A 19520-nucleotide genomic window follows, 5' to 3' on the forward strand; every position below is an offset into this window, starting at 1 on the left:
ACAGGGGGCATTGCAGAAGGGGCACAACTACTGGGGGCATTGCTTAATGGGCACAACTACTGGGAGCATTGCAGAATGGGCACAGCTACAGGGGGCATTGCATAAAGGCCACAGCTACAGGCGGCATTACTTAATGGGCACAACTACAGGGGCATTGCAGAAGGGCGACAACTACTGGGGGCATTGCAGAAGGGGCAAAACTACTGAGGGGCATTGCATAAGGGCCACAACTAATGGGGGCATTGCTAAATGGGCACAGATACAGGGGGCATTGCATAAGGGCCACAACTACTGGGAGCATTGCTTAATGGGCACAACAACAGGGGGCATTGGAGAAGGGGCACAGCTACAGGGGGCATTGCATAATGGGCACAGCTACAAGGAGCATTACATAAGGGCCACAACTACTGGAGGCATTGCTTAATGGGCACAACTACAGGGGGCATTGCAGAAGGGGCACAACTACTGGGGGCATTGCTTAATGGGCACAACCACAGGGGGCATTGCACAAGGGGAACAACTACTGGGGGCATTGCATAATGGGCACAACTACAGGGGGGCACTTCATATGGAGCACAACTACAGGGGGCACAGCATAATGGGCACCAGAGCCATAACTAGACTTTTTGGTGCCCTGTGCCAGAAAGAGCATTGGTGCCCCCTTAATTTTTCAAAGGGACATAATGCACCCAAAAAAGGGCCATGGCTTAATGGGGAAGGGCCAGGGAAGAGATAGGAAAGGCCAGGAGATGCTGGGGATGAAATAACAGGAAGCTTCAAGCAAGAATGATAATAAACAGAAATTTGACAGGCCCAAACAGCGCCCCCTGACCTGTGGAGCCCTGTGCGATGGCACCGGCTGCACTACCCTAGCTACGGCCCTGATGGGCACTACTGCCTGAGAGCCAGTAGGGAGGGCAGCCCGAAAGCTGGGGGGATTATGTCTGCTTTCATAGTTATGGGGACAGAGAGGGGATGTTGAGATAACTCCAGGGGGGGTGGGGTGTGATGGCTGGAGTGACACATGAGGGGCCGCTGCAGTGGCATGGGGGGGCTGCAATGACAAGGGAGGGGGCTGGAGTGACACATGGAGGAGCTGAAGTGTGTATTATGTGAATCTTGCTTTTATCAATGTATTTTATGTGGGTCTGGATTTCAAATTGTATTTTATGTGGATCTGGCTTTTTTAAGTGTATTTTAAGTGGTTTTGGATTTCAATATGTATTTTATGTGGATGTGGTTTTTTTAATGTATTTTATGTGGATTTGGCTTGTTTCTGTGTATTTTTTGTGAACGTGGCTTTTTCAATGTTTTCTATATTGCTCTGGCTTTTTCTTTCACTTCAACAGTGAAAAAATTATATTGGGAAGTTTGTAAATTGTGTATTTGCAATATGCTGGGCTCGTCCCCAGCATGACTAAAAACGGGGATGTGACACAAGGTCATGCTCCTGCGAATGTCATGCCAAAGGCGTGAGCACACAAATGGGGCATGGCCTTGTGACAGCTAGGCCACGCCCCATTTTTTGCTTGCACGCCTTCGCCGCGTGCATCCTATTGGCTCTTTAACTTGACTACAGATATTTTTGGGCTCTTTGACTCTAAAAGGTATAGATACAGGGGTGGCCAACCAGTCAAAGTACTTACATACCTAAATAGCATATGCATATTTTGGGAATGGGAAGACTTGAAATCGCCACTGTTAAAACATTTACTAAATTTCAATGTAGTAAATAATCTTTACTTTCGAAACCCTTAAATGCCAAGAATAACATTTAATAGACCTTACGGCTGTATATTTACTAGTATGAAAAATGTTATTGGACTGGTTATTACACCATACTGTATCCCACAAGTTGTACTGTTCCTATTGCCAATATGGAGAGTATGAATGACTACATTTGCAAATATAGCTTGGCAAAAGCACCCAAGTAGTGCATTATTTATGCAGTCTCAATGCTCCTAGTATGCCAAACAAATGGTTTCCTCTAATACTTGTCAAAGTGATCCACGTTGCAGGGTTCCCATGATCTGTTTACAAATGAATATGAGTATTTTGTTCATAGTGAGTACCAGACACTACCTAACATTGTATATTTTGGATTGGTCACATATCCCCATTACTGCTGCTGGACAGAATGGGAACGACAAGAGTTTCCAATCAGACTTTTCAAAATCTTGTTTCCTGCCAAAACCTACAGTTTTCCACATTCTAGTCTGTTCTTTATTGTCGGTTCAGTACGCAGCAATGTAGATATTTAGAACATATTTTCAATTATCTAGTGTTTGTTTAAAGCAAATGTCAAAAGACATCTTCGACCCACAATGTGGTCATCTTTGACCTATAATTTAGTCAGTGTCCGAGAACAGAATTCATAAGATACTACCATGTCTTTACTCTACTTTGCAGGTGCAATGTCCATGGATCTTGCAAAATCATTCTGGATTTTAGCCCACAGGCTAAAAACCTTTGCTGCATAATTATTAACAGGACGGTGTTAACGGGGAACTAATGAAGTTAACTTTAAGTACTTGAACACACATCTGGAAGTAATGGGGCCGCCAGGAGTTATTAACCCTTTTTCCACCTATTGCTTGTTTCCAAATGTCTACATGTTTTAGATCTAAAAGTGTATCTGCGAGTGAGTATATGTATATATCTGTATACATGCAATTATCCGTACCAAAACAATGCTTATTTATGGCTTATCTGTAGCTGTGCTTAGATCTTGTGCAGCTTGATCTGTATGTGGTAGGAGAGTTTTGAGATCTACCCATGAGTAGAGATGATGTCAGCACAGGGGTCCAATAATTACGTTATCATAGGAAGTGAGAGAAAACTCACAATAGTGTGATATCATATATACTAGTGGGATAGCAAGCAGGGTAAAGTGCTAAGTAAAGTGCACAGTACAGAATCAGAAGGCGCACTACAGAAGTCACAGGGAAAATGGTGCCTGTGCAGTAGACTCAGGCACAGGAACCTACTGAGGACATGCACCAGAGGCTGCACACTCCACTGTATCTATACCATTTAAAGTACCTAAATAGCATATGCATATTTTGGGTATGGGAAGACTTGAAATCTCCACAGTTAACATTTACGAAATTTAAATGTGGAAAATAATCTTTACTTTCGAAACCGTTAGGGTCCAAGTATAACATTTAATAGATCTTACGGCTGTATGTTTACTAGTATGAAATTTTTTATTGGACTGGTTATTACACCATACTGTGTCCGGCAATTTTTACTGTTCCTATTGCCAATATGGAGAGTATGTATCAAGTGCTTTTTTAAATGCAAATGTAAAAGCACTGAGTCCTATTAGGAGAAAAGTGCTATATAAATGATCATTATTATATGAAAAACCAGTGATTAATAATGTTCATTTGCTTTTCTTTAGAACATGGCTTTGTTTCAACAGTGAATGTTTAACAATGTTGCAAAAGGGTGTAAGATGCTGTATTCTTTGGTGGGAGCTCCTCTAAAGGTGAGTACACACTAGATTATTTTTTTAACGATTTCCCAGATTCTGACGCATCGGAGCGACATCCCATTCTAATCGTCAAGTTTGTATGCAAATGTCATGCTCCTGTGGGCTTGTCAGCAGCATGTGGGGCCGACCTGACGATGTGGCTGATGACCTCGTGCAGCGGGATGCGGCAGGGGCCAACATATCGGGCGGTCGGACACTGGATCGTCTAGTGTGTACAGGCCGCCCGATCTGTCAGCCCTTCTGTGTGGGGGTCGCCAGTGGCATCGCTGGGTACACACGTCATTTAGGTTGTCCCCAGGCAGAGGTAGACAAAAAAAATGCTAGGATAGTGACAGACAGTTGTAGGATCCAATTGATCATTTTAAGGAGACATACTGAAATTACAATTCTATAAAAGGTAATCACAAAACTAGATGCCAGGAAGTAACATAGCTACCTGCTTTCTGATTCACCATATTCTCTAATGGCAATTACAATGATTTTATCCCATTAATTTAGCAATGAAATCCCTGCAATACTGGCCCAGAGCAGTAAAGGTCAATGTACAGCTTCACTGAGGTATGCACAAGCCATCAGGTGCATGCGCAGTGGTTTGAAAGCTCAAACTTGCGACGATAAGAGCCTTGTGGCCAATGAACATGCCTTTGATAAGTATATCTACAAGGGGACAATTTAATCCAGCTTTTACTAAAATCATGTGAAAATAGGAATGTCTACATAATTCTGTATTTTAAGGCTATTTAACAATACCCTATTGAAGCAGATATAAGCAGTAAGGCTAATTAGTGTCGCAGATTGCAGTCCCCATTTTTCTCAATTGTGACTACGGACTGGCCCCTATTTACCAAGGTTAGAAAAGAGTGGCTGCTTTGTGCCTACCGAGGCATTCTTCTATAGCCTATATCTTCCACCATTGATTTTCGCTAACTGACACTGCTGCACATGAGGCAGGGATAGCAATATCGGAGGTGCTGTCTCAGCATGAGATCTTTGATAAATAGCTCAGAAAAAAATAAAAAACATTCTTAGTGCCGCAATAAAATAATTTACATTTTCGGGAGTGGACTGCAATTGTTTTGTTATATACAGTAGGCCCCTCCATGAGAGCAAGTAACTTATTATGTGTCTTAAGGTGCCCACACACTGGGCCTGATTCAAAAAAGAACGCAGTTGCTTATACGCACACAATCGGTCAATTGTTGCGTACTGCACATGCATCGCAGTGAATGTGCGCGAACTAGCCATTGCACTCAGGACTGCGATCACAGAGGCTACGCAGACCCATGGCAGAGTGATTGACAGAAATTGCCGTTTGGGGGTTGGGCGAACACAGGCGTTCCAACGCCGTTGCATGGGCATGCATAAAGGTCTTGTAGAAGCAATTCCTGAGTAAGGTCTGGGCTTCCCTAACTGCCCAATGATATGCTGCCCATCCACTAGGCGATTATACCTAGCGATGGAGTGATAACGACGGTTGTTATCGCTCCATCGCTTGGTAATCACCCGCAAATCGGGCAGTAAAAGGTTAAAAACGAGCAGCGATGCGCGCACCCGCTGGTCGTTTTTAACTTCAATCATTGCCCAAACATGACGGTCAACCTGACGACCGCCGTCAGGTTGACATGTTCGGGGATGATTGATCTGCATACACTGAATGTCTGAACGTTCAGTGTATGCACTTCACGCAGCGGGAGACGACGGCGTCGCAATCGTGCCGTCGTCCCCCGCATCGTTAAATGGATGGGCAGCATTACTCGATGTTACCGATTGATTCTCTATATTTTGTTAAAGTATACGGATGTGAGTAAGGGGAAGTGGGTGTCCTTATGTCAGGCTACAATCGCAAAGCAACTGCAAACATTTAAATAACACTGCTGATATTAGCAACGCAGTTGCGTTAATATAAGCAGAATAGCGATCCATAGTGAATCAGGCCCACTGTCAGATATTTTGCAGAGAATCCACTGACGATAATGATGCTGGTGCGCGTACCCGCAGGTCGACCATCGTAACTTCAAAGCTTACCTACTGCATGTAAGACCTGGCAATCTTCTTAACGATTTTGTGCAGATCGGTAGTGTTTTTGCACTTGTTATCGATTGTATGATCAATCGTCCGATCATCGTCATTTGAGTGGCATTTAACTGTACACTCCCACCCTCCATTTTGTGCAGTATCTTGAGGAGAGTGGCAGCACATACAGCAGAGAGCCAGATTTCACCCCCGACTCAGCAGAGTGTTGGTATGTGTACTGCTGGCCACCAATGTGTATCCCACTAACCAGTGTATTCATTTAACCCACCCTGAACCCCAATGTGTGTCCCATTGACCACCAATGTAGGGACATATGTGTATTCATTTAACCCCTCCTGAATCCCAATGTGTATAAAATAATTGACAGCTGAGTAAATGAATAAAACCTTATTATTAAAAATAATAAAAACATTAACATTAACCATTGTTGGGGGTGTCCACATATTAAATTGAACTCCATAATTTATTATTCTTTGATTCTTTTCTCACAGATACAGTATGTCCAACAAGTCCAAACGTAACCATGCGCTGCAACAGTTGACAGACTTCAGCAGGCCTTACTATGAAGCTGCCTCACTGGATTGGGTATGAAGGAAAATCCAAAATCTAAAAACAATTTTTGTGAAGGAGCACGAAAAAAAAAACAGGAATCCAGGAGGTTCGGTCCAGGGACTGATTAACTGTACCAGCCCACACTGTGGTATTATGACCAGCTCCTTTTCACCCTTGACCAGGAGCCACGGAGAAGAGGATTGGTAGTAATGGCCGAGAAAGAGAATGGAGAGGAGCCTGTAGATGTGGGGGAAACATCTGAAGCACTATCGATTAGTAGAGACAAACTAATTAAGTGTAATTGTGGAATGCGAGAGTCCTGATTTTTAGATAAATTTAGATTTCTCACTAGGTCCACTATAGTCCACGCTACTTTAACCAATAGAGTACTCTTGCCATGACACAGCACCTTCTCCATTAAAATAGGCCAAGTACTCCTCCTTGTAGTGCTTTTCTCGGGCAGTCCCCGTGAACACAACTCCAGGTACTGACACAGACAGCATTTGTACTACCTCCTGTGGCTGTTCTGGGTCTTCTGCTACAACTGTGCCTGCTGTCCTTTGGTGGCAGAGAAAGTTGTGCAGGACACAGATGCAGAGACTACCCAGTCAATTTTGTCCACCCTCAGGTTTATGAGGAAGTTGAATATTCTAAACCAGTTGCTGAGGATTCCAAAGATGTTCTACATAATACGGCATGCTCTGGAAAGACTGTAATTATAGATCTGCTTCTCTTTGGGTAAGGCCCTTTGTGCGTATGGCTTCATAATGTCTTTGTGCAGTGCAAAGACCTTGTCTGCAACAAACACAAAATTTAGGCCGTGCTTGGTTTTATCCACTGACAGCAAGTTCTGGGTCTTTGAGGTAAGCCTCTTGTAGAATGGTGTATTTTTGAAAGACCCACCATCTGATGGACAACCATTCTTTCCAACATCAAGAAAGATGAACTCGTAATTTGCGTTTACCACCACCATAAGCACGATACTAAAGTAGCCCTTATAGTTATAGTAGTATGATCCAATGTTGGCAGATTATGGAATTTTTTTTTACTACAGACTCCAACCCCAGAACAGGACATACCAAGCACCCCGGACCTATATTTTAACGCAAGAAGTGAGTGGATTCATCTGCGCCACCTCCTTCAAACCCACCTAACCCCCCCCAAGAAATAGCAGCGAAAGATCAGATACAACCAGGAGCAGGAGGAGCAGGCACAGCAAGCCTTAGCAAAACCACTTGATCATTTTGATAATTTTGCAACGTATGTGAGCAGTGCACTAAGAAAACTGGACAGTGACCAACTAGTCCAATTTGAGCGCCTCATGAGTGAGATGATATTTCAAGTGAGAAGCCACCTCCTTACATCTGACACATACCTGGCACGACGTGCAACCAGCACCACTGCTCCTCCCACCCCATCACACCCTACTCCCCCACCCACCTACCTCATAACAACCTTATCCTCCACCCACCTACCTGTCTACCTCATAACAACCTGCTCCTCCACCCACCTACCCGACAACTATTAGAGGCAGAGGAGGAGAGCAGATTATTATAATCTGTGATGTGTTCCCCTGCTCTTCACAAGTTTTATCATTCCCAATAAATATGGTGCTGTATGGTTATGGTATTTTTGTCGCAGTTTGAAGTAGGTCAGTAAACACGTGCTGTAAGTGCACATTTATGGGGGTGGGACCTCAATATGCACTTACAGCCTGTGTTTATACTCCTCATCAAATCTGTGCCAGAAACACCATATGTCATACCGCACCATATTTAATCAGGAATGATATAACTTCTGGTTAAATTATTGTTGACATTGTATTACTATTTGACATCAAAATATTTTGTACAAAGTGACAGAAGTTATAAGTGTGATGACAACAATTACTGTTTACTTGAAGTTGATATATTTTTTTTATGTCAGTTGAGTACACAAATATGTTACTCATATACATTGTTATCTGTATAATTCAAAAGACTACAACTATACAAAGTAATTGTAGTTATTTTGTTGACCTGTAATGTCTCAATAAAAGAAAAAAAAATTATATATATATATTGGTTAAGCCTTGAGAAAAATCCTCTGTGCAGGATTGAAACGTTGGTACGCTATTAAAATGACCTAAATAGGTTGTATATTTTTCCTCATTATTTACAAGTCCTACGAGTGCCGCCTGTCTGCGTATATATACACATATATACATTGTACAGTTGTACAGTTGTACTGTGTATTACAAATTTAATGAGGCAAGCAGCCTTTACACTTAATAAGAAAAAAGTACTATAATAAAAAGTTTAATAAAACAGGTTTTTGTATTAGCAACAAAAGTGTGATGTATTTTCTTACCTTACAATACTGGTACTGCAGCACTTTCACTGTAGCTTTGCAGGTCTCCGAGATGATGAGGTCAAAGCTTGCGGGGAGATGAGGGTCCCAAACTTCAGGGACCTTCCTGTAGCCAGGTACCTCAGGGTAGCGATCAGCCTTTCGTCAGCAGGGATGGCCCTCCGCAGGTTCGTATCCTGCCTCCGGATATAGGGGTCACCAGACGCATCAACTCCTGGAAGGTGACATCATTCATACGCAGGTAGTCGTCAGGATTGTTCGCACGGATCTCCATCAGCAGTGACATGTGAGAGTGACTATACCTCTGCAGCAGCCAGCAAGAACTCAGCCTCCGCCTATGCTGGGCCCTCTCCCTCTCACCTTCACCACAGCAGAGGCTAACAGAACTCTATAGCGATAAGGATCCATCACCACAGAATGTAGTATAGAACACACTTTGTTAAAGCAAGCCATAAACAAAGCAGAGCACAATAGCAATGTACAGCGTTCAGCAGGTATACACCAAGCCTCACTAGTCACAGAGCAGAAGTGCACAGAACTAAAATGGCGCCTGCTTTATATACCCCCTAGTTAGTGAAGCCCAATATTTAAATTTAGGTGAAATCTTTAATAAAATCATCAGGTGTTTTGGAGGCAAACAATATATCTTTAACGATGTAACGATTTTGAAATAGTTAGTGACGCACGATATACAGTTAGGTCGTTAGTAGATTGTTTGTCAAAATGAACAGTCTATGCACAATATCGTTTGTCCAGGGCAGTCAGGGAGCTGCCGCGGAGTTCAAGGGAAATCATTAACGACAATGCACTGTTTGCGAGTCGTTCAGTGTGTGGGCACCTTAAGCATACTTGCCTACCTTGTAATTTCTCTTCCCGGGAGAAGCCCGGGTAAGAGAAGCAGGAGGGTGGCAACGGGGGCGGGGCCTGATGATTTGTGTCATTAAGCCCCGCCCCTCGGAGCAAAATCGCCGCGATTGGCTAGAATTTACATAGGGAGCAGTGCCAAATGACGTGATTCATATAGAATTGTGTCATTAAGCCCCTCCCCCAACACGGAGACCCGCGATCGGCGCAGACATTCTCCTCATTCTGCCCACTTCACTAGGAAGTGGGCAGAATGCGGGAGAAATGTCTATCCTTCCGGGGGTGCTGGGGGGTTACCCGAAAAATCGGGAGCCTCCCGCAAAAACCGGGAGGGTAGGCATGTATGACCTTAAGTCATTCTATAGTCTGACACCTCACTGATCCAAACAAATTTGCAATATGGTGCTTCAAATTGTCTGAAAAGCCTCTTTAATCTAGCAACTGTATTGTAGATAATTCTCTAATATGGATTTAGTAAAATCCCTCTGGTGACGGATTGCAAAGGTTTTACCTGTTATTCATGTTAGAGTCTTAATGACAATATTAATCAGTTCAGTTCAAGTTGTTATTGGGGACAACAGTACAGATGAATATATACCACTGGAAAAACCTCATCTGAGACAGCTATTTCTGTCTAGTTTCCTAAAATGCAGAGTACCATAAGCACCAAAAATAATGTCTGAGAGGGTCACATGCGGTCAATAATTCCCCAGCTCTGATATAAGGGAAATATTGATGTCCTGTACAGAATATTCCTATGCATTTATTATATTTACACACATACAAAATATTTTACAAAATGTCTGATAATGTTCATGGTAAATGTACACGTCTCTTGAGAAACAGTACAGATCAAAGGGAGATACAACACAGCTTGAAAACTTATGTTTCATAAAACACAACAGCCTTCAGCTTTGTAGTTAAGAAAGGGTAAAAATAAAAAAAAAGTAAAAAAAGAGTGAGGTGTACAATTGTACAATAGAAACCAACAGAGAATACACTGAGTGACTGGTTTTGATTCTGGTACATCCCTGATGCTGTGATAGCATTCCTAAACGATAACTCTTTTGTCTCCAAGAAATATATTGTTATAAAAGTACCAGAAAGAGTTAAGACAACCTAATTCGTCATTGCTAATGGAATTATGTTTGTAATTGCCAATCAATCTGTAATGAAGCAGCTATACTCTGGTGAAGTCCCTCTACCAATGGAGACTAAAAAGGTAATTTTCCAATAATATGGGTCCCGAAGAGCGCTAATTTAATAATATTATCTTTTAACCCAACTTACAATAGGCATCAATGTATAGCTGGTACCATTTGGAAATGAAAGATGATTTTCAGTGTACACCAGTTTAGTTATAGCAGCAAATACAACATTTATTAAAATATCATAAAAATATATCTAAATATATTTGAGACTTACCATACAATACAGTACACGAGTACTGTTACCGGGGAACCATTTAATATGTCTTTATTCTCGCCAAATTTGAAATAGCAACAATCAACCAGTGCGTTTCGTCAATCAAGACTTCTCAAGGGTTTTATTTCGAGAAACAAGATCTCTCTCCAATATGATCAACAGCTTGTTGTAGGTTTGAGGCCTGCCATTGGAAATCCTATGGAACACTTGAATGCTGGTATAGATATTGCTTGAATATACATAAGGGAGGCAACTTGTTCTAATTGATATCCAACAATCTGTTGACGTGAAAACTCCTTTCAACACCAATTATAGAATTATAAGTGAATACTCCAGCTCGTGAACCCTGTGTGAGTTAGGTTGTGACTCACCTGAACTTTAGTTAAAATTAAAAGTAAGGGGGTGGTTCAATAAATAAGATAACAAGACCTCTCATTGCATAAATATATTAAACTCGTACATACACGTATAATCAATAGTATGGCTCTGGTACAGATTATTTTTCCACATAGCCCCCATACTTGTCTAAGCATTTGTTCCAACGGTACACCAGGCATCTATCCCGGCATAGAAAAAATCAGTGTCAAGCGCCTGAAGCCAGGACATGATGGCTTACTGAACTTCACCATTGGTTGCGAATAGCCTTCAACCCAGGTCTTTTTCAATGGGCCAAAGAGATGGAAATCACTTGGTGCCAGGTCAGGGCTGTAGGGAGGATGGTCCAGTACCTCCCATTGGTAGCGCAGTAACAACTCACGACTGCGGTTGGCTGAGTGTGGCCTGACATTATAATGCATCAATACAATGCCTCTTTACAGCAACCCAGGTCGCTTTCGCCAAATTTGTGTCCCAATAGCGAGCAGCATTCACAGTATCTTCCTTGGTAATGAAATCAACAAAAAGCACACCCCTGTAGTCCCAAAACACGGTCGCCAAGACCTTCTTGGCTTATGAAGTTGTTCAAAATTTCTTTCAAAATGGGGACAATGCATGTTTCCATGTCCATGTTCTAGCTTGCTTCATCTCCGGTGTCATATGATGAACTGTTTCATCGCTTGTTACAATACACTGCAGGAAATGCACTCAATTCTCACGGTACCACGTCAAGTGCACGAGAGACAATCCCATTCTATTGGTTTTGTGAATTTCTGTGAGTTGCTTCGGTACCCAGCGCGAACATTTTTTCCTGTATCCCAATTGCTCATGAATGATATTGTGTACAGATGTTCAGTTTGGCAACAATATCACTTACTCATATGTGTCTGTCCTCCTGAATTAGACCTTCAATGTGACATAAATTATCTTCTGTGGTGGACGTGCCTGGCAGTGTAACCCAAACCTGTTTCCGAGACATGATGTTATCACCATATACCTTGACAAGCTGGCGATTAATTTCAGCTGCTGATGTGCCCTTCAGACGCAGAAATCTTATCACAATACACACCTCAATGTTTGACCATGTTTTCTCGAGCCCCACGTTCTTACTACTGATGTTGGGACAATATGACAGATATGAGGCGCAGTCTAATGGCTGTGAGGATAAGTAGTGGTCTACCTGCTCTGACCTGGCAGGAAATTAGAAAGAAATAAAGGTCTTGTTACCTGGTGGTTATGGAGCCACCCTCGTAGATGAACTATTCATTAATTCATTATGACGGGTAAGAAGGATTCTGGGATCCCATCCTCATTTGTATACTTTAATGTATTTTATTCACTTGCTAAATTATACTAAGAGAATATCACGAGTATAAGCACACATATGAGAATGTATAAATTATGATGCAATAATGTGAATTGCTAATGATCATCATGCCGGAAAATCATATAAGGCAATCATTTAGGGTAAGCTGTATTGTTCTATAACTACTATTGCTATAATGGTAGGTTAACAGCTGTAATTAGGTTATGATGCAAGGAACACTGTTAAATCCCTGCAGTAAATAGGAAAAACACTCCTTACTGTAAATAGAGATCAGTTTACTGCCAACTTGTGCGCTGTATAATACTATACTGTCTTTCACACACTTATTGGATTAATAAATACGGCAATAAATTATGCTACACATTGCATTAATCTCTGTTCAAACTGGAGCACATCGAGCTCTTCAGAATCAATTAGATTATGCAAATTAATTTATGTAAACTCAGCTTTCTTTAGGTCCAGGTGGAATTTTATAGAAACTATATGTTGGGTCTGTGCTAAAGCTGAAATCAGGGATCTCCAAACATGTGAGGTATGCTGCTGTTACAGTGAGAGGAATAATCCAGGTCTTTAGGAATACATACTATAAAACAAGATGGTTTTCTGACAATAACCACGTCATGATGAACAGTATAATATATATATGTGTATATATGTGCGTGTGTGTGTATATATATATATATAAATATATATATATATATATATATATATATAAATATATGTGTGTGGAAAAGCGCCAATCAATAAGTAACTCAACGTGAGTACATAGATAAAGAGAAGGCTTTGCCTGTGAGATACAAGTGCAACAAAAAATAAATAAACAAATAAACCACAATACCCCTCAACATGGGCGTCAGCTCACATCAATTAGAAAATAGTACTGGTAATATACTAAAATTATTAAAGTGCAGATGGATGAAATTGATAAGTATCGACTTGCGTGTTTTATAAATATAAGTGACATGTGAAAGTGCAGAGTATGAATATGAACCACAATAAATTATATTTTTCATTACAAATAATATATATATATTGAAACAATAAAAAACAATTCATTAAATATGTGTCAACTCTAAAAGAAGTCACATACAAACACATGGACATATAATTCAATGATAAAGACAGGAAAAAATAAATAATTGCATGTGGCAAGATACAGGTGCTCCAAACGCGTTTCGTCCGCCCAGGATTTATTCAAGGGGATAGTGCTCCAGTGGGGTGTCTCCATATTTATACTCTATTAGGGACTAATTAGGATTCATTAAGCCTCGAAACGAGGCAAAATATATGATGATGGATTAGAGAAAGGGGGGGGGATTATGCCTCCGTAAGTAACTGTGTGTATATATATTTATATATACACATTGTTATAACGGCATTAAACCTCTGGTACAATCCTTCCTATACCTTCTAGGTCCTGCCTATACCTTCTAAAATTGACGCTATTTGCGTACGCAGTCATACAGTAAAATAAAAGCCTTCAGACCTTGAAAATGTGTTTCCAAAGCACAAGGTATATTATTCAACATAAAAACAGTAGGTTACACGCTGTGATCTAAGGAAAAAAAACCTCACGATCGGCTTCCATCGTGTTCATGGTTGGCTAATCTGCCCTACAGCACGGCAGATCAGAAGATGCGATATACGACGAGCGGGGATGCGCATCGGCATCGTGCTCGTGAGTATAAACTCACGATTTGTACTTTTTTTAACCCGATTTGTCGTCACGATTCGTCGAAATCGGCCAAATCGTGTAAAATGTCGCTATATGTGTGGGCACCTTTAGGGCCTCATTCAGAGGCGGTCGGAGGATGCAGGCGGTCGCTCAGAAACCTGCACTCTCAAAGTGGCCAGGCGGAGACTGCTGTCTAACTCTGCCTGAAGAAGAAACAGTACCCTGGAAATCCTGAACACCTTAGGATCATACTTCCTTTGGGAACACCATTGACCAAAAGAATGAAAAACTCTGTAATAGATGTGGGCAGAGGCAGGCTTCCGTGCCCTAAGCATCGTTTGAATTACAGAACTAGAAAAAACGTGGAAGGATGGAAGATTCAAGAGCCACGATGTCAAAGCCAGATTAGGTAAGTCCGGATGCCGGCAGGGAACCTGCGTTAGCAGATCCTGCCATAGAAGAAGAATCTACGGACAGATTCTGTATGTCGGTGAACCAATGAAGTCTGGGCCAAGCTGGAGCCACCAGTATTACTGTTACGCTTTCCTGCTTGAACTTCCTGAGAACTCTTGAAGGGAGAGAAGTTGGAGGAAAGAAATACGCCAGCTTCAAGTCCCATCTTACTGCCAGTGTGTCTACGAAGGCTGCTGATGGGTCTCTGGACCTGGGGACCTTTTGGTTGAGATGTGACGCCATGAGATCTATCTCTGGTAGACCCCATTTGTTTACCAGGAGCTGAAACACTCGCGGATGGACAGACCACTCTCCAGCGTGTATGTCTTGACGACTAGGAAGTCTGCTTCCCAATTGAGTACTCCTGGTATGAATATTGCCGAGATGGCTGGAAGATGACATTCTGCCCAAATAAGAACCTTTGTCACTTTGTCACGTCTGAAACTGGAGAAGAGGACGTGGTGGGCCTCAGTTGGGGAAAGAAACGGAGACGAGGGGCCTGGAGAAGTAGGTTCTCCTCATCCACAGGTCTTGAGTGTTGGCGAGACCTGGGCAAAGGTGCGGAGTCTAACCCACAGGATGGTGTTCGCCAGTGACCCCCCCAATTGGGATATGGGCTTAGCTGCACCCCGTGAGCAGGTCGCGATCCTTTGACCAGGTACCCAAGCCCTGCAGGGATAGAGACACTACACCCGTGGCCCAGCGAGGATATGCCTGTAGGCACAACACAGTCCCTGAAAATACTGTATAGACAACAACTTGACACGAGGATCAAACACGTCAATAAGGCTTTCAAAGTGGGAAGCGACTCACGGTTACTTGAGACGTCACCAGAGATAGAAGGCACACGGGTAGAGGTGGCAAATGTTGTAGCACGGATGTCCACGGGAGACGTGAGGCACACAGGTGGGGATGGTCACACTGCTGCACGGGTATTCACCAGAGACGTAAAGGCACACAGGTAAAGGTGGTAACACTGCTGCACGGGTATTCACCAGAGATGTTTAGGCACACAGGTAAAGGTGGTAACACTGCTGCACGGGTATTCACCAGAGATGTTTTAGGCACACAGGTAAAGGTGGTATCACTGCTGCTGTATGGATGAATAGGAACCTGGACCGGGAACTCACTAAGGCACGCTAGGAGACAACCGTTGTTCAGGCAATTTCCCATAACCTGTGGGACAGTTTTATACCCAGGGGAACCCTTAGACAGGTGCACAGCATCAGCTGGAAACGGAGGAAGGATCCAGTCACATGGGCCGACTGTCATGGCGGCGCCCATGTCCGGATTTGAGATGCCAGACACCAGCCCTCCAGGAAGCCACAGCAAGCGGGGAGAATCCTCAGGTTCTCCCCCGCCGTCGCGCAGGCCGACCGACCACCCAGGATGAAAGGGGAAGCCGGCGATGCGGTAAGCGGGCGCCGATCCCCGGCTGAGCCCTGACACACTTCTTTTATGGCTGTGTAACTTCTTGTGCCTCTCTGATGATTGACGTAGGCCACTGTTGTCGCACTGACTGACTGAATCTGGACCGGCCTGCCCTGGAGTAGGTCCTGTGCCATGATAAGTGCCTTGTACACTCACAGTTACAGAATGTTCATTGGCAGATGACTTTCCTGATTTGTCCATCTTCCCTGAAAGGTGTGATGACCTGTCACTGTCCCAATCCACGTAGACTGGTGTCTGTGGTGAGAAGTACCCAATTTGGAATCCAGAATGGGTGCCCTTTGTTCAGATGATCCTTTCTCAGCCACCATAGGCGAGAGTGACGAACCTCTAGAGTGAGTATGATCCTCTGAGACCTTATTAGATGATACTGTCCGTTCCACTTGGAGAGAATCAACTTTTGCAGAGGTCTGGAATGGAACTGAGCATACCCCATCATGTCGAAGGGAGATACCATTGATCCCAGGACCTGCACTGCTAACAGAATGGAGACCCTTCGCTTGCGTAGCAGCTTGCGTATACGTAATGACAGGGCCATAATCTTGCCCTCTGGCAGAAAGACCATTTGTGCCCGAGAATCCAGCAACGCTCCCAGATGTACCATCTGCTGTGTTGGGGAAAGGGATTTCTTCCAATTGATTATCCAACCGTGCTTTTGTAGACCGACTATGGTCAGTTGAAGATGGCGTAAAACAACCAGAGTCTGTGACAATATCAGAAGGTCGTCCAAATATGGCAGAATTCTGACTCCCTGACGCCTGAGATAGGCCTTCATGACTGCCATTATTGTGGTAAATACCAGGGGAGCTGTAGATAGGCCAAAAGGTAGAGCCTGAATTGGTAATGCTGCTGAAGGACAGCAAACCGTAAAAATTGTTGGTGGAATGGTATTATAGGAAAATGCAGATATGCATCCTGAATGTCCAGGGAAACCATGTAATCCCTGGCTCCATTGCCAAGATAAATGAGAGTTTCCATACGAAACTTGGGCACATGAATTAACTTGTTGAGGGCTTTTAGATTTAGTATAGGGCGATAAGCCCCATTCGGTTTCTGAACCAGAAATAGATTGGAATAATAACCCTGTCCCTGTTGCAACACCGGGACTATTAACATCGCCTGCAGCAAGGAGTGAATGGCTTCCTGAAAGGCCAAGGCCTTGACGACATCTGATGGAGCATCTGTGCAAAAGAACTTCTGGGGAGGATGCCACCTGAAAGTGAGGGCATACCCCTGAGAGACCACTTCTCTGTCCCAGGCATCTGTTGTTGTTTGATGCCGATAATCCGCAAACTGAGGGCCTAATTCAGACCTGCTCGCGAGCGCTGAGCTCTCGCAAACGGGTCGATGTTGGCCAAGTGCACAAGCACACGAGGGAGTCGGCTCCGTCGTGCGCATGCACGAGACCTGGATAGCGACGGGCAAGCCGTCGCTATGGGTCTCGGTACAAAGGGGGCGTGCTGTCGATGGTGAGTGACAGCACGCCCCCTTTGGTGGGCGTGCAGGGGGCGTGGCTGCCCAGACGGAGGCGTTCCCATGGGAACGCCTACCGTCTGGGGCCGGCCCCACTGACATCACAAGTGGGAGTGCTCTCGGCTCTGATAGAGCCGAAAGCACTCCAGGGCTTGCAGCAACGAGACCCTACTACAGCTATAGCGAGCGGCCAGGAAGATGGTCGCGATGGTCAAGACCATCGTGACCATCTTCATGGCCGCTTGCTATAGCTGTGGGTGGTCACCCACAGCTATGCGAGCGACCAGGAGGCCACTCTAAAATTCAGAGGGACGGCCCTGATTCAGAGCGAGCGCTCTGTCAGAGCGTCCGGCTCAGAATCAGGGCCTGAAGTTGGCCTCCCACCCTGGGATCCCCCAGAAGAAGGAACGCTTCATCAGGGCGAAAGCCCAGAAGAAGGACCGCTTCATCAGGGTGAAAGTTTGTCATCTGGTTTAAAAGCTGGACGTCTTCGCGGGCCAGACCTCTTAGTTTGTTGCCTTGTTGTTTTGCGAAAACTAATCGACCTAGAGGAAAACTGTTACCTTGATCGTCCCTGAGGACGGAAGGACCAAAACGAAACCTGTCTTTATAGTCGCCGTAGATGGCAAACCTGCTGATTTTGAACCCGCCAGAGTAGCTATAATTTTATTCAACTCCAAAAAGTACCTTTCCATAGAAAGGTAAGACTTCCAGAGCCCTATGGTATCCCTATGGACCCTGAAGAAGATAAGCTCTAATGCGCTGTTTAAAGTCCGGAGAGGGCACTATCTATCTATATATATATATATATATATATATATATATATATCAATCGCAGGACGGCACTCCGTAACAAACATGTCCAACAACAGTAGGTAGTTTTGCAACGTTTCAGTGCTTTTTTCGGCGCTTTTGTCAAGCATACAGCATATTTATTTATTTTTTTTTTTTTTGCAGTTTGACCCCTTTGTGGAATATGGGGAGCCATCCCAGCATTTATTTCACTAATAACAAGAGGGTGGACTGTACCTTAATCTGTGTGTATGTAAATGTATCTATCTATCTATCTATCTATCCATACATACATACATACATACATACATACATACATACATACATATATATATATATATATATATATATATATATAAAGACCCAGTGGGTCGATTGAAATACACTGTCTTTGGTGAGATTAATTATTTACATTACACCAAGAGATATGGTAAGAACTTACCTTTGTTATCTCTGTTTCTACGAGGTCCATAGGGTCCACAGGCTTGACCTTGGAGTATAGCTGGGTCTGGATCCACGGGCACCACGCAGTTAAAGCTTTTCTGCTCCCAGGATGCACTGGGTCCATCCTCCTATATACCCCGCCCCCGAGCCAAAGGCACCTCAGTTGGTAAGTAGCCAAGGCAGAGGAGATAAAAACAGAGAGAAGGGAGACTGGAACACACAAGAACCATACTTACGGAGAGGGAGACGGAAAACCTATGACCAGACCACATAGCTCATTTGAAGCCAGGTGCGTCAGGGCGGGCGCCCTGTGGACCCTATGGACCTCGTAGAAACAGAGATAACAAAGGTAAGTTCTTACCATATCTCTTGTTTTCTACTTCAGGTTCCATAGGGGGTCCACAGGGTTGACCTTGGGGATGTCCCAAAGCAGTTCAACTAAGGGCGGGGACGCTCCTGTGCTGAAAGGAGAATCCGGCGCCCGAAGGATGCATCCTGAGAGGCGAACGTGTCAAACTTATAGAATCGTAGAAAAGTCTGTATGGAAGACCAAGTGGCCGCCTTACACAGCTGAGGCGCCACGGTCAGCAGCCCACGAGGGACCCACAGACCGAGTGGAATGAGCCTTAACAGGGGCTGGAACAGGTAACCCTGCCTGGGAATAAGCCTCACAAATAACTAAACGAAGCCAACGGGCCAAAGTTTGCTTGTTGGCAGGCCAACCCCTCTTATCAAAACCAAAGAGGACAAACAAAGAATCAGATCTGCGAACGGAACTAGTGCGATCAATATAAACCTTGAGAGCACGGACA

The 19520-nt window shown here is 43.7% G+C and overlaps 1 protein-coding gene and 1 pseudogene across 2 annotated transcripts in view; one reads left to right on the top strand and one right to left on the bottom strand.

The window, feature by feature from the left end:
- Positions 1-7728, top strand: part of LOC148524268 (uncharacterized) — a 36844-nt pseudogene extending 29116 nt beyond the window's left edge.
- The window catches only part of FTO (FTO alpha-ketoglutarate dependent dioxygenase), a 345229-nt gene that overhangs the window by 212838 nt on the left and 112871 nt on the right, over positions 1-19520 (bottom strand). The window lies entirely within an intron of this gene.

The sequence above is a fragment of the Taudactylus pleione genome, unplaced genomic scaffold, assembly GCF_031769625.1.
Source record: "Taudactylus pleione unplaced genomic scaffold, aTauple2 ptg000117l, whole genome shotgun sequence".
NCBI lineage: Eukaryota > Metazoa > Chordata > Amphibia > Anura > Myobatrachidae > Taudactylus > Taudactylus pleione.